General features: G+C 45.6%; 1 protein-coding gene across 2 annotated transcripts in view; it reads right to left on the minus strand.

The window, feature by feature from the left end:
• Positions 1-10636, minus strand: part of MAT1A (methionine adenosyltransferase 1A) — a 40663-nt gene extending 30027 nt beyond the window's left edge. Inside the window, exons 1-2 of one of the 2 annotated variants that reach the window (XM_089313590.1) lie at positions 8764-10636; positions 8390-8541 (exon numbers count right to left, since the gene is read on the minus strand). The gene's annotated coding sequence lies outside the window, so the exon portion shown is untranslated. Of the gene's footprint in view, positions 1-8023; positions 8199-8389; positions 8542-8763 lie in introns of those variants that run through there. The other variant, XM_089313591.1, reaches the window with a different exon arrangement.
• Positions 10637-13237: the final 2601 nt, after the last annotated feature.

Consider the following 13237-nt stretch of genomic DNA (forward strand, 5'->3'; position numbering starts at 1 on the left):
TGCCTCTGCAGACAACCCATAGTTGAATCTTGTTTTTAATCCAGTTTGACAAACTTTTTTTTAAAATATTCATTTATTTACTTTACAGGCAGAGTAGCAGAGAGAAAGGGAGAGACAGAGAAATCCTCCATCCCCTGGCCCACTCTTGCAGTGCCTGCAACAGCCGGGGCCAGGCCACAGCAGGGTGAAGCCTGGAGCCAGGAACTCAATCCAGGCCCCCCTGTAAGCGGCAGGAACTGAAGCTCTCGGGATCTCATCTGCTGCCTCCCAGGGTGCCACAGCAGGAAGCTGGATCAAAAGAGAAGGAGCTGGGACTCAACCCAGGCAGTCTCACGTGGGATGCAGGTGCCCCAAGCAGGGGCCTAGCCCTCGGCAGCACTGCTGGAGGGTTTGACCCCTCACATTTGATGCAGTTATAGATTTGGTTGGACTTAGGTCTACCGTTTTCAATGCAAATTTTAAAATTAAATGCTCAGAGTGAGACATGGGTATCAAGTCACGCTTAGCTTAAACAGACATAAGCACTTTCAAATAGAAATATTTACAGCTATATGTACACATAGGCTGGCATACACACTGATTTCTCCTTATTCCATTGGCAGAGAATGCCTAAAAGTAGCAGCACCCTAGCAATAATCAGCACCCAGGTCTTGGCTTCTGACATCATTCCCTAATTAAAAGAAAAAGAGCTCCTTGGGAACATAGCTGAACCTAGCACTGGGACAGGAAATGTAGGAGATGAACCTGGAGCATCTTTTTAGTGTTGAAAAGTAAGAAAATACTACTAAGGAAAAAAATGATAAGTGTGTATCCAAGGGGTTCAGGAACCAACTGAAAGGGCTCCTAACAGCCAAAGCTAGAAAAATTTGAGTAGTAAAAATAGAATTTACAACCTGAAGTATTATAAAATAACCCATGCATTCATACTTCTATAAATTACTGAATAAATAAGTAAATCTAGAAGAATAAGCAACTCACCAGTGCAAAGAATTCTAAATCATTTATTTTGATACTCTACTCTTCAGGAGGTAGAGCACAACTCCCACTCCTCAAATTGACACTGCACTTAGCAACTTTGACCCAAAAGGGGTAGCCTGGAAGGAGAGGGGGAAGGGAACCACGGTGCAGTCACCTGGCAGGGGTCAAGGCGGCAACACCGTCGCTGGCCGGTCACACTGGTGACAGTCCGTACCTTTGCTACACTTCACTTTCGTGCTCTCTTCCATGAGCACGGAACCCCAGGCCCATCAGAATAAGATCAGACAAATCCCAGTGGGAGGACGTGCTACAGAATACCTGATCAGGACGCCTCAGAACTGGGGAGGGCATCAGAACTAAAACATTGTCACAAACACAAGGAACCTAAGAAGAGCTAACTTCTAAGTGCAGGTTCTGAGTAGTGTCTGCAGAAAAACTAAAGAAATCTGAATAAAGTCTGGGCACAGTAATAATGCAGGAATATTATTTGATTAATTATGACAAATGAACCATCTTATATGGAGACGTTAATAATAGGAGAAAGTAGATATTGGCTATACAGAAACTCTACCATCTTTATGGTAATTTTGCAAAGTCAAAACTTCCCTAAATTTCCCCCTAATTTTTAAAAATTCAGTATTGATCTCGGCCCTTCCCTCCTGCATTCATTGACTTGATGAACTCGGTTATTTACTGAGCACCTGCCATGTTCCAGGCACTGCTCTAGTCTCTGGAGATAGAAACAGCAAATAAAACCCAGCGCTGTTCTTTCTAGCACAGAGCCCAGTGGAAATTGAAAATTTAGTAATTGCTAATTCACAGAAGAAAAAAATACACTACTTTCAACATTTAAAATTATCTTCTTCAGTCTTCATGACAGAGGGGAGAAAGAACCTCTGAGGAATCAAAGTCCTAGGTTGAATACGACGCAATCCGGCAAGCTGACGACACAGCGGCATGATTTCTGAAAGAGGAGCGCTGGCAGCTCCGGAGCCTAAGAACAGAAACCCTGAGGAGGAGGACCAGCCGCAGCAGGAAAAACAATTCCGAGTCCAGGCTTATGTCAGAGGGCCAAGGCTGACGGTTGGCTTTCTGCCAACAGGTGAGTGCTGGGGGACAGGATGTGGAGAAGGATCCTGCCCTCCAGGAGTGCTGTCCTCGGCAGGGAAGGCAAAGAGGCAGCCATGACCGAGAGAGGCTCCACTCCAGCTGCCAAAGCATGTGTCCAACCTCCCATTCTTACATTCCACTCATGCATCCTGTGAGCATGAGTTAAGCACCTACAATACATCCTACCTAGGGTAGGTCCTCCACAGGAAAACAGACCTAATGGACAGATAGGTGTATTCCAGGTGCCATCAGGAAACAATACCCATGCAAGAGGAAAAACATGTACTTAACCCCAGGAGGCAGACAGTGCACGAAACCTTCATGATTCTTCAAGCGGTGCAGGAAGGCTCAGGCATGGGACATGGACTGGCAGACGAGAGGAGAGGAGAGAAGAGTGAAGAAAAAAGAATGATGGCAGAGGCCAGATCATGAAGAACTCTATGGGTCCTGTAAGTTTAGATTTTGTCCTGATGACAGAACCAATGAAGGGTTTCGAGCAAGCTATGTATATGGATGGGGCAGATAACCAGATATGAACTTCTAGAGAAGCCACCCTGCCGGCTGCTATCATGTGGAGACTGGACTAGGCAGGGCTGCCCTGGAGGCAGAGGTTACATGGCGCAGTCACACACAGGAGTGAGATTTGATAAGTCCCTGAATGTAGGAAGTAAAGCAGTGGGAATGTGGCCAACGCTGTGGCATAGTGGGTAAAGCCGCTGCCTGCGGCGCCAGCATCCCATATGAGTGCCAGTTCGAGTCCTGGCTGCTCCACTTCTGATCCAGCTCTCTGTTATGGTCTGGGAAAGCAGTGGAAGATGGCTCAAGTCCCTGGGAGAAGCTCCTGGCTTTGGATCGGTGCAGCTCTGGCTATCACAGCCATATGGAGAGTGAACCAGTGGATGGAAGATCTCTCTCTCTCTCTCTCTCTCTCTCTGTGTGTGTGTGTGTGTGTGTGTGTGTGTAACTCTTTCAAATAAATAAATAAATCTTACCAAAAAAAAAAAAAAAAGGAGTAGGAGGATCCAGAGATGACTTCTGAGTTTCCGGCCTGGGTTGAACACATCGGGGGGCAGAGTGGAGTACACTAACCATAAACACCAGCACCGTGTGCTCCCAAGACACACCAGGCACTGGCAGGAGTTGAATGCTGCACCCTCAGGGAAGCGTGTGCTCAAAGTAACTGAATAGCCCCTTTTACGTACACTCTCTCCAAGCAAGTCAACATCTTACTAAACAGGTAAGGACATACTGAATGCACATCCAAAAAAATCTAAAGTAGACATTCTTCTATAGAAAAGCAACCCCAAACCCTGATCTTTCTACAAGGAATTTTTAGACCACATGATTCCACATTAAATAAACAAAATTCTGGAGCTTGTTGATATCAGTAAGTAAACTGTGTTCATTTTACATGAGCGAAAACACTCACCAAGATAAATAGCTAGCTGAAGCAAAAATGGGAACAGCATGGGCGTGTTTCGAATTAGCCAGTAATTTCAGAGGGAAAAGCAGGCAGTTGGGTGGGGCTGAAGAGCGGGATTCCATTGGCTAGCTCATCTCTCAACCAAGGGTGACCTCAGTGAAGGGGAGGCAGGGGAGGGCGAGACAAGCCTGGTTGCTGTTGGACAGAGCGCCATGACCATGAGTAGCTCCATGGAATTCTGTTCTCAGCTGACTAACAGCTCTGCTGTGCAAGACTTCCAATATTTTTAAAATTAAAAAAGTAGTGTACCAAATCTATGAATCAATTCATGACAACCAATATATTATATTAAGTATACCATTTGGAGGAATTAGCTATCACCTCTCAACTCTATACTTCTTTACCTACCCACTGCTAAGATGTATTCAGGGGTCTGTTAGACATTGTCAGTATCCCTAAAGATCTACATGCACAAAGTTTCCATTTTTAAACAAAATCTTAATGTCTAGACCCAGTCAGTATAGATCAGTTTTATTTTAAAAGCTGAACATTAACTTTTTTCAAAAAAATGCAAAGTTAAAATAGTATGTGGCTCCATCTAAGTCAGCTCACCATAAACTCAACAACACAATTAGGAGATCAGGGAAACGCAAAGATTGACAGGGAACTGGGTGAGCCCAAACCACACTTTACTTAATGGTTAAATCATTGGCCAAAGGCTGTGCAGAGACAGAGGTAAATCACCTTTTTTTCCCAGAATACAATTTCCTTACCACACGAATTCCTATCCCAAGCAATGAAACAGGGAATTAGAACATTTTAAAGGCAAAAATTGTATAGAAAGAAAATGACAGCCACAAAGTACTCTGACTTTAATTTTTTCTGGATATCTTGTTTTTCCCTTATTTACTCTGTAAAATATTTTTACATAATAAATAATATTGAAGTCTAAATATTTTAAGTTAAATAAGAAACTTAAATAATTACTTAAGTAATATAGGCAAACAGACCCTCCCACCCATGCTTTCACTCCAAAAATACATAAAATTTGGCCAAATGTGTTTCATGTTTGAAAATGTGTATAACTAGAGCTGGCGCTGTGGTGTAGCAGGTAAAGCCGCAGCCTGCAGTGCTGGCATCCCACATGGGTGCTGTTACGAGTCCCGGCTGCTCCACTTCCGATCCAGCTCTCTGCTATGGCCTGGGAAAGCAGTAGAAGATGGCCCCTGGGCCCACGTGGGAGACCCAGAAGAAGCTCCTGGTTCCTGGCTTTGGATCAGCACAGCTCTGGCTATTGCAGCCATCTGGGGAGTGAACCAGTGGATGGAAGACCTCTCTCTCTCTCTCTCTCTCTTTTTTTTTTTTTTTTTTTTGGACAGGCAGAGTGGACAGTGAGAGAAAGGACTTCCTTTTTCCATTGGTTCACCCCCAAGTGGCCGCTGCAGCCGGTGTGCTGCGACCGGCGCACCGCACTGATCCTTAGCCAGGAGCCAGGTGCTTCTCCTGGTTTCCCATGGGGTGCAGGGCCCAAGCACTTGGGCCATCCTCCAGTGCACTCCTGGGCCACAGCAGAGAGCTGGACTGGAAGAGGAACGACCAGGACAGAATCCGACGCCCCAACCGGGACTAGAACCCGGGGTGCCGGTGCCGCAGGTGGAGGATTAGCCTATTGAGCTGCGGTGCCGGCCTGGAAGACCTCCCTCCCTCCCTCTCTCTCTCTCTCTCTCTCTGTGTGTGTGTGTGTGTGTGTGTGTGCCTCTACCTCTCTGTAACTCTGACTTTCAAGTAAACAAATAAAATCTTTTTTAAAAAAAAATGTGTATAACTGTCTCATTCGGGTATGTGAGAGAAGATTTTAAAAACCTGTGTGTGGAAGGCAGCCTCTCGCCCCTACTCCTTCTCTGATATCAATTTTAATATCAATGTTAAATAATATCAATGTTAATAAATATGTAGAGAGTCTCACCATTCACAAAACAGCCCTCTTAACGAGTGTCAGCTCATTCAGGTCTCACAGTGATGCTGATACAGACAGTATCATCCCCACTTAATGGAGTAGAAAGCTGAGGCTCAGAGATTAGGTGGTTTATTTTGAATCACACAGCCGGTAAGAGGCACCACACTCAAACTCAGCTCCTCTGACTCCTAAGTATTCTCCTTTGCCTACATTGCACTGCCTAGCAAAGCCACTTAAATATTCCACAATTCAAGATAATAAAAACTAGCTACCTACAGAGGCGGGAGGGAGGGAAGTATCCTTATATTCTTGGAATGATATCTTTGAAATACATGAAATCTGTTCTTTTATATTAAAATTTTTTGAAGTAGCTGCCTACAAGCTGTGATTGCTTTTTATAGGTGCTGCCAGCTGTAATGTTATCTGCTTCCAGAGCTAAGGGGGTGGGGGTGGAGAGGAGGAGAGAAACTTCATTTGCAGAAAGATTAACTTTGAATGTTCCAGAACTACACTCAAAGAATCCTTGGACAATGAAGCAAACATATCTCTAACTCCGTAAAGATCATTTGTACTTTAGTGTTGTGTCTAGCGAATCATCAGACATCGTAGAGGCGAAAGTGACATAGTGCTCAGACCGGTCTCAGAACCTGCAGCAGGACGCAAAGGCATTGCTAGGACTGTGTACACCCCAACCTCCCCACACCCCAACAACTGCTGCTCTGCCCTCTGATTCCTCCGGCTGCCCCAGCATCCCTCAAATACTCTGTTTTCCCTTTCCATGCCATCTCCCACAACACACATGTTCTGAATATACCCCAGTGGTCCCTCAACTAGCAGCCTCAGCATCACCTGTGAGCTTGTTAGACCTGCAGAATCGGGTGTCTCACCCTAGACTCAGCAATCATGGTCTGCACTTGAACAGAGTACTCAGTAATGTATAAGAAATGAAAATTTGAGAAGCACTACCCTAAGAAAAGGACAAAGCAAGTGAACTCCCTCCTCTCTGATGGCCACATTATCTCATCTTTGGGGACTCGTTCCGCGGGCTCTCAGGAGCTATGAAGCCAGGTTCAAATGGTCCAGCACCAGCCCACCTGCTCACCTGTTCCTCCAGGATATCCAATTTGGACAGCTTTTATGGTTCAGTACAATAGCTTGAGCTAAAGTATGAATGGCTAATACTGCCTGCAAACACAGCAGGTTCATCATAATGGTTCAGATGTGTTGTCCTGAGTGGGAGCAAGAAAGTTTCAAAGTCTAGGTCTGCATTTCAGTGATGGGTTGGGTGTGTGAATCTCAACTTCCATTCCTGCCTCTGCAAAATAGTGATTCTGTCTACAGACAAGAGGAGTAGAGATAATGCAAAATATCTTATGTACCATGCCTGGTACATAGCTGGTGTCCTCTTCCCTTCACACGAATCAACCATAAAATCAGAGAGAACTGAATTCAGGACTGCACTGATGCCAATAAACAGCTGGTTGTTGTCCCTCCTGCCCAGGTGGCCATGTAGGGGACTCGGGAGTCTGTAAGCATTTCTTATGAATCATAAAAATCACATCTGGAAGTCTATTGCTGCTCCCCTTCCACCAACTAGGTTCTCCTGCACTAACTTACACTTTGGAGTTCTCAGATTCAAAACCTGCCCCCCAGAGCCCGGAGTTGTGGGGCAGCTGGTTAAGCTACTGCCCATGACACCAGCATCCCATACTGGAATGAGGATTCAAGTCCCAGCTGTTTCATTTCCAACCCAGCTCCCTGCTAATGTGGCTGAGAAAGCAGCAGAAGACGGCCCAGGTGCTTGGGCCCCTACCACCTATGTTGCAGACCCAGATGGAGTTCCAAGCTCCTAGCTTTGGCCTGGCCCAGCACTGGCTGCTGCAGCCATTTAGGGGAGTGAACCAGTGGATGGAAGATCTATTTTTCTCTCTGTTTCTCTCTCTCTGTGTTACTTTGCCTTTCAGATAAACAAAATAAATCTTTAAAACAAAATGAAAACAAAAAAAATCTGATTCCCTTTGTAAAGTGGTTAGCCAGAAAATTAAAGGGAAAAAAATAATAATAATGGCAAAGCTGGAGATATTTAAACTGTGATAGGCTCCTTTTTAACCCTTAAAATAATGTTTCAGCGATATCACCAATGCAGAAGCAATGAACTGGAATTTTATTATTCAATCTAACTGGTAAAGGGGTGCTTTGTCCAATTTTCAAATTCTCAATCTGATTGCTTGGTATACTTGATGAGAATTGATAACCCTTAAAGCAAACTACAAATCTTAATAAATTTTCCAGGATAATGGAAGAAAAAAAAACCATAAACGACAAATGATACATGTAAATAAAATAAAACAACATTTTTGCCAAACTATGAAACCAGTTAAAAGGTAACTCACCACCTGAGAGATTTCCCAACACACATAACCAACCAAAAAAAAAAAAATCAATGAGAGAGAGAGAGACAAATCGATAGTGACTATAAGCAAATAACGGGAACGTTCTACTGCCAAAAGAGCAAGCCCATTATCCAATGAACATGAAAAGACCTGAAAACTCACTCATTATCAGGGGAAATGCAAATTGAACAACAAAGCAGCTATCATATTACACTGCCGTGATGGACAAAATATGCCGACGTGTAACGCAGCCGAGCATGGGAAAGGATACGCCCCAACGGGAACTCCTGGGGGCCTGCTGATGGGGGTGCAGACTCACTCAAGTGCTTTGGAAACTGACTCAGCATTATCTGGCAGCTTGAGAATGCACACAACCTGTGGCCCCGGGGAATTGCACAAGTGTGCCTGATATACCTAGAGCCAAGTGTTCCAGAAGCTGATTGCTCATCAGCAGTAGAAGCAGCAACGGGGAGCTTGTTAGAACTCAAGTACAGATTCTCCAGCCGCAGCCCACACCTACGGACTTACCCGGGAGAGGACTTTAGGAAGGCCTCCAGCGGATTCTGATGTGTGCTGCAGTTTCAGAACCAATCGAGAGAAAACTTGTGCGCTGGCCCTTGCCTGTTCCAGTAGGAGACTGCATCAGACGACTGCTAGGGATGTGGTCCTTGACATGTTCTCTAGGAAGAAGAGTCCGACAGACTTTGATTTGCTAGTAGGGGTTGAGCATCAAGGGGGCAGAGTGCAGATGGTCCGATTCCCCCCAGTGCACACATTTCACACAGAGATACATACATGTCTGCATGTATATGTACATGTAACCACATATAAAAAATAAAGTATTTCAAACAGTCCAAACACCCACCAACAGAAGCATGGTTAAAATGGCACATTATACTCACATAGCAGTTAAAATACACATGAATTAGCAGGCATGAACGCTGACTGAAAAGACGCAGGTTAACTATAGTATGATACTCTTTAACGTTAAGGTTAAAACTCCGGCCTTTGTGCCTGAGAACGCCGCCGAGGAAGCATCGCCAAAGTCTCTCTTCCCACAGCTGCCACGTCTAAGTCAGAGTCTCCTAAAAAGCCCGAACAGCTACGGAAGCTCTTAGTGGGAGGGCTGCGCTCTGAACGACGGGAGAGAGCCTGAGGAGCCATTTTGAGCAACGGGGGACGCTCACCGACTGTGTGGTCACGAGAGACCCGAACACCACGCGCTCCAGGGCCTTAGGGTTTGTCATCTACACCACTGTGGAGGAGGCGGATGTGGCCATGAATGCAAGGCCACACAAAGTGGATGGAAGAGTTGCAGAACCAGAGAGGGCTGTATCGAGAGAAGATTCCCGAAGACCAGGTGCCCATCTAACTGTGAAAAAGATCTTTGTTGATGGCAATAAAGAAGACGCTGGAGAACATCACCTCCGAGATAATTCTGAATGGTATGGGATGACAGCTTTGGCCATGGAGGAAACTTCAGTGGGCTTGGTGGCTTTGGTGGCAGCCGAGATAATGGTGGTTATGGTGGCAGTGGGGATGGTTACAATGGATTTGGTAATGATGGAAGCAATTTTGGAGGCGGTGGAAGCTACAATGATTTTGGCAATTACAACCATCAACCTTCAAATTGTGGACCCACGAAGGGAGGAAATTTTGGAGGCAGAAGCTCTGGCCCCTATGGTGGTGGCGGCCAGTATTTTGCCGAACCACGAAATCCAGGTGGCTGTGGCGGTTCCAGCAGCAGCAGCAGCGGCGATGGCAGTGGCAGAAGGTTTTGGTGACTGCCAGGAAACAAAGCATAGCAGGACAGGAGAGACAGAGAAGTGGCAGGGAGGCTCCAGGTTACAACAGATTTGTGGACTCAGCCAAGCACTGCGGTGGCAGGGCCCGGCTGCTACGAAGAAGACATGTTTCAGACAATACTCTTGTGCATGGGCAAAAACTTGAGGACTGCAATGTGACTAATTGTACCACAGATTATTTTAATTTCTGTTCTGTGGAAAGTGTAAAGCATTCCAACAAAGGGTTTTAATGTAGTTTTTTCATTTTATGCACCCATGCTATTGACTGCTAAATGTAATAGTCTGATCCTGAGGCTGAATAAATGTGTCTTTAAGAAAAAACGGGGCCGGCGCTGTGGTTCACTTGGTTAATCCTCCACCTGCGGCACCAGCATCCCATATGGGCGCCAGGTTCTAGTCCCAGTTGCTCCTCTTCCACTCCAGCTCTCTGCTGTGGCCCCGGGAAGGCACTGGAGGATGGCCCAAGTGCTTGGACCCCTGTACCCGCATGGGAGACCAGGAGGAAGCACCTGGCTCCTGGCTTCGGATCCGTGTAGCTCCGGCTGTAGCTGCCATTTGGGGGGTGAACCAACAGAAGGAAGACCTTTCTATCTCTCTCACTGTCTAACTCTGTCAAATAAGTAAAAAAGAAAAGAAAGAAAAAAACAAAAAGATAAAACATTGGGGCCGGTGCTGAGGCATAGCAGGCTAAGCCTCCGCCTGTGGTGCCAGCATCCCCTATGGGTACCAGTTCAAGTCCTGGCTGTTCTTCTTCTGATCTGGGTCTCTGTATATGGCCTGATAAAGCAGTGGAAGATGGACCAAGTGTTGGGCCCCTGCACCTATGTGGGAGACCCAGAATAAGCTCCTAGCTCCTGGCTTCTGATCAGCTCAGCTCCAGCCACTGTGGCCATTTGGGGACTGAACCAGCAGATGAAAGACCTTTCTCTCTGTCTCTCCCTCTTTCTGTAATTCTACCTCTCAAATAAGTAAATAAAATCTTTAAAAAAAAAAAAAAAAAAAAAAAAAAAAGATGAGCCGGCGCCGCGGCTCACTAGGCTAATCCTCCACCTGCGGTGCCAGCATCCCGGGTTCTAGTCCCAGTTGGGGCACTGGATTCTGTCCCGGTTGCTCCTCTTCCAGTACAGCTCTCTGCTGTGGCCCAGGAAGGCAGTGGAGGATGGCCCAAGTGCTTGGGCCCTGCACCCGCATGGGAGACCAAGAGGAAGCACCTGGCTCCTGGCTTTGGATCAGCACAGCGCGCCGGCCGTAGCAGCCATTTGGAAGGTGAACCAATGGAAAAAGAAGACCTTTCTCTCTCTCTCTCTCACTGTCTAACTCTGCCTGTCAAAAAAAAAAGATAAAATATCACCCAAAACAAACCATCTTACTTTTGCAAAAATAATTACATATTTGTATGAAGACATCAAGGATGTGTAACTGGGAATTATATCCACCTATTTTAAGTGCATAACTGATCATAAAAATAGGAATAAATGTCAAATAATGATTATCTGAGAGTAAGAAATGAGAGAATGGGGTGAAGGGGTTTAAACAGAATATCAACTGGAAGATTTTATTTTTTGTTAAAGCTGAAAATTGTACGGTAAATGAGTAATATTTTTAAAATCTGGGTTAGGATAAAAGACATTGCTTATGTATTCCATGTACTCCTCTGCATGTTTGTACTACATTATAATCATGTCAAAAGTTAAAAATGTAAAGATGGTCCCTGACCTACAATGGTTCAACTTATGATTTTTTGACTTTATAATGATATACAAATGATACACATTTGGTAAAAAAAATCATACTGTGAACCTTGATTTTTAATTTCCTCCCAGGAGAGTGACAGGCAGGGCACCATGCTCTCTCCTGATGCTGGGAGGCAGCAGCCTCAGCCCGTCAGCCACACTGCCATCAAGGAAAACAAACTACACCTCCCAGGATAGTGCTGTCAGGGTTCTTCAGATATTGTGGTTCATGTTTTCACCTCCTGTCATGCCTACAAAATGCCCATACTGTTTCTAGTTAGAAGAGAAGGAACACAGTTACTTTTTTTTTTTTTTTTTGACAGGCAGAGTGGACAGTGAGAGAGGGAGACAGAGAGAAAGGTCTTCCTTTTCCATTGATTCACCCCCCAATGGCCGCTTCGGCCAGCACGCTGCAGCTGGCGCACCGCGCTGATCCAAAGCCAGTAGACAGGTGCTTCTCCCGGTCTTCCATGCAGGTGCAGGGCCCAAGGACCTGGGTCATCCTCCACTGCACTCCCGGGCCACAGCAGAGAGCTGGACTGGAAGAGGAGCAACCAGGACAAAATGCAGCGCCCGACCGGGATTAGAACCCAGGGTGCCAGCACCGCAGGAGGAGGATTAGCCTATTGAGCTGCCCAAGATAACTGCCCAACATGAAGACAGCAAGCCAGTCATGGCTATGGCACGGGAGAGACAGCTTCCACAGTCAGCAGTCTTGGCCGTCGTAAAGCACGAGAAGCAAATCAGAGATGTACGAACTTGTCAGCAGATTTTAATCCAGCATCATTGTGAAGAAAAGAACTGGGTCAACAGATAACATGGGGAAATCACTTGTCACGTGGATGAAGGACCAGGGACAGATACACACACTGGTTAGCCTACTGGGTACCCGACTAAAGCAAGATCTCTTTTTGATATGCTAAAAGGGTGTGCTGATGATCCTACATAGGATCTAAATGTTTACAGCAAGTCATGGATGGTTCTGATGCTACCAAAGGCATCATAGCATTCATAATGTGAACATCAGCCATGAGGTGGCAGGTGCTAATACTTGAAGATGCCAAAGCCTTTGAGGAATTGCTGCATAGGATAATTGTGGACGAGAACTACTGGCAAAAACAAATATTTAATGCCAATGAAATATATTTTTTCTTGAAGCACATGCCAGAGTGTACATACATGAATCACAGAAGCATCTTAGACAGGGGTGGGCATTGTGGCACCACAGTTGCTGAAGACCCACATTCCGTATTGGAATACCTGGGTTTCAGCCCCTGTTCTACTTACGATTCAATTTCCTGCTAATGCACACAGTGTGAGGCAGCAGGTGATGGCTCAAATACCTGGATCCCTGCTACCCACGTGGGAGACCCAGACTGAGTTCCCAGCTCCTGGCTCCAGCATGGCCCAGTCCCAACTGTTAGATGTATTTGGGGAGTGAACCAGTAGATGAAAAATCTCTCTCTCTTTCTCTTTCTTTCAAATAAAGAAAGAAAGCTTTAAAAAAAAAGAAGAGGTCCAAGACATTGCCAAGATTCAAGGCATTCAAACACCAAGTAATGCTACTTTGTGTGGAAATGCTGCAGTCTCTCCTAAACTCACATTCACAGAGTCCTAGAGCCTTCAAGACTGTGAGCAAGTATATGCCGCCCATTCATTATCACCCTAACAAGAAGGCCTATATGACATCAGCATTGTTCCACACTGATTCTTTTAAAAAAAAAAAAAAGATGTATTTGAAAGTCAAAATGACAGAGACAGGGAGATCTTCCATCTGCTAGTTCACTCCCTAGATGGCTGAAATAGCCAGGATTGGGCCAGGCCAAAGCCAGGAGCCA

This window comes from Oryctolagus cuniculus, chromosome 15, assembly GCF_051225735.1.
Source record: "Oryctolagus cuniculus isolate XC-2025 breed Fujian yellow rabbit chromosome 15, ASM5122573v1, whole genome shotgun sequence".
Lineage (NCBI taxonomy): Eukaryota > Metazoa > Chordata > Mammalia > Lagomorpha > Leporidae > Oryctolagus > Oryctolagus cuniculus.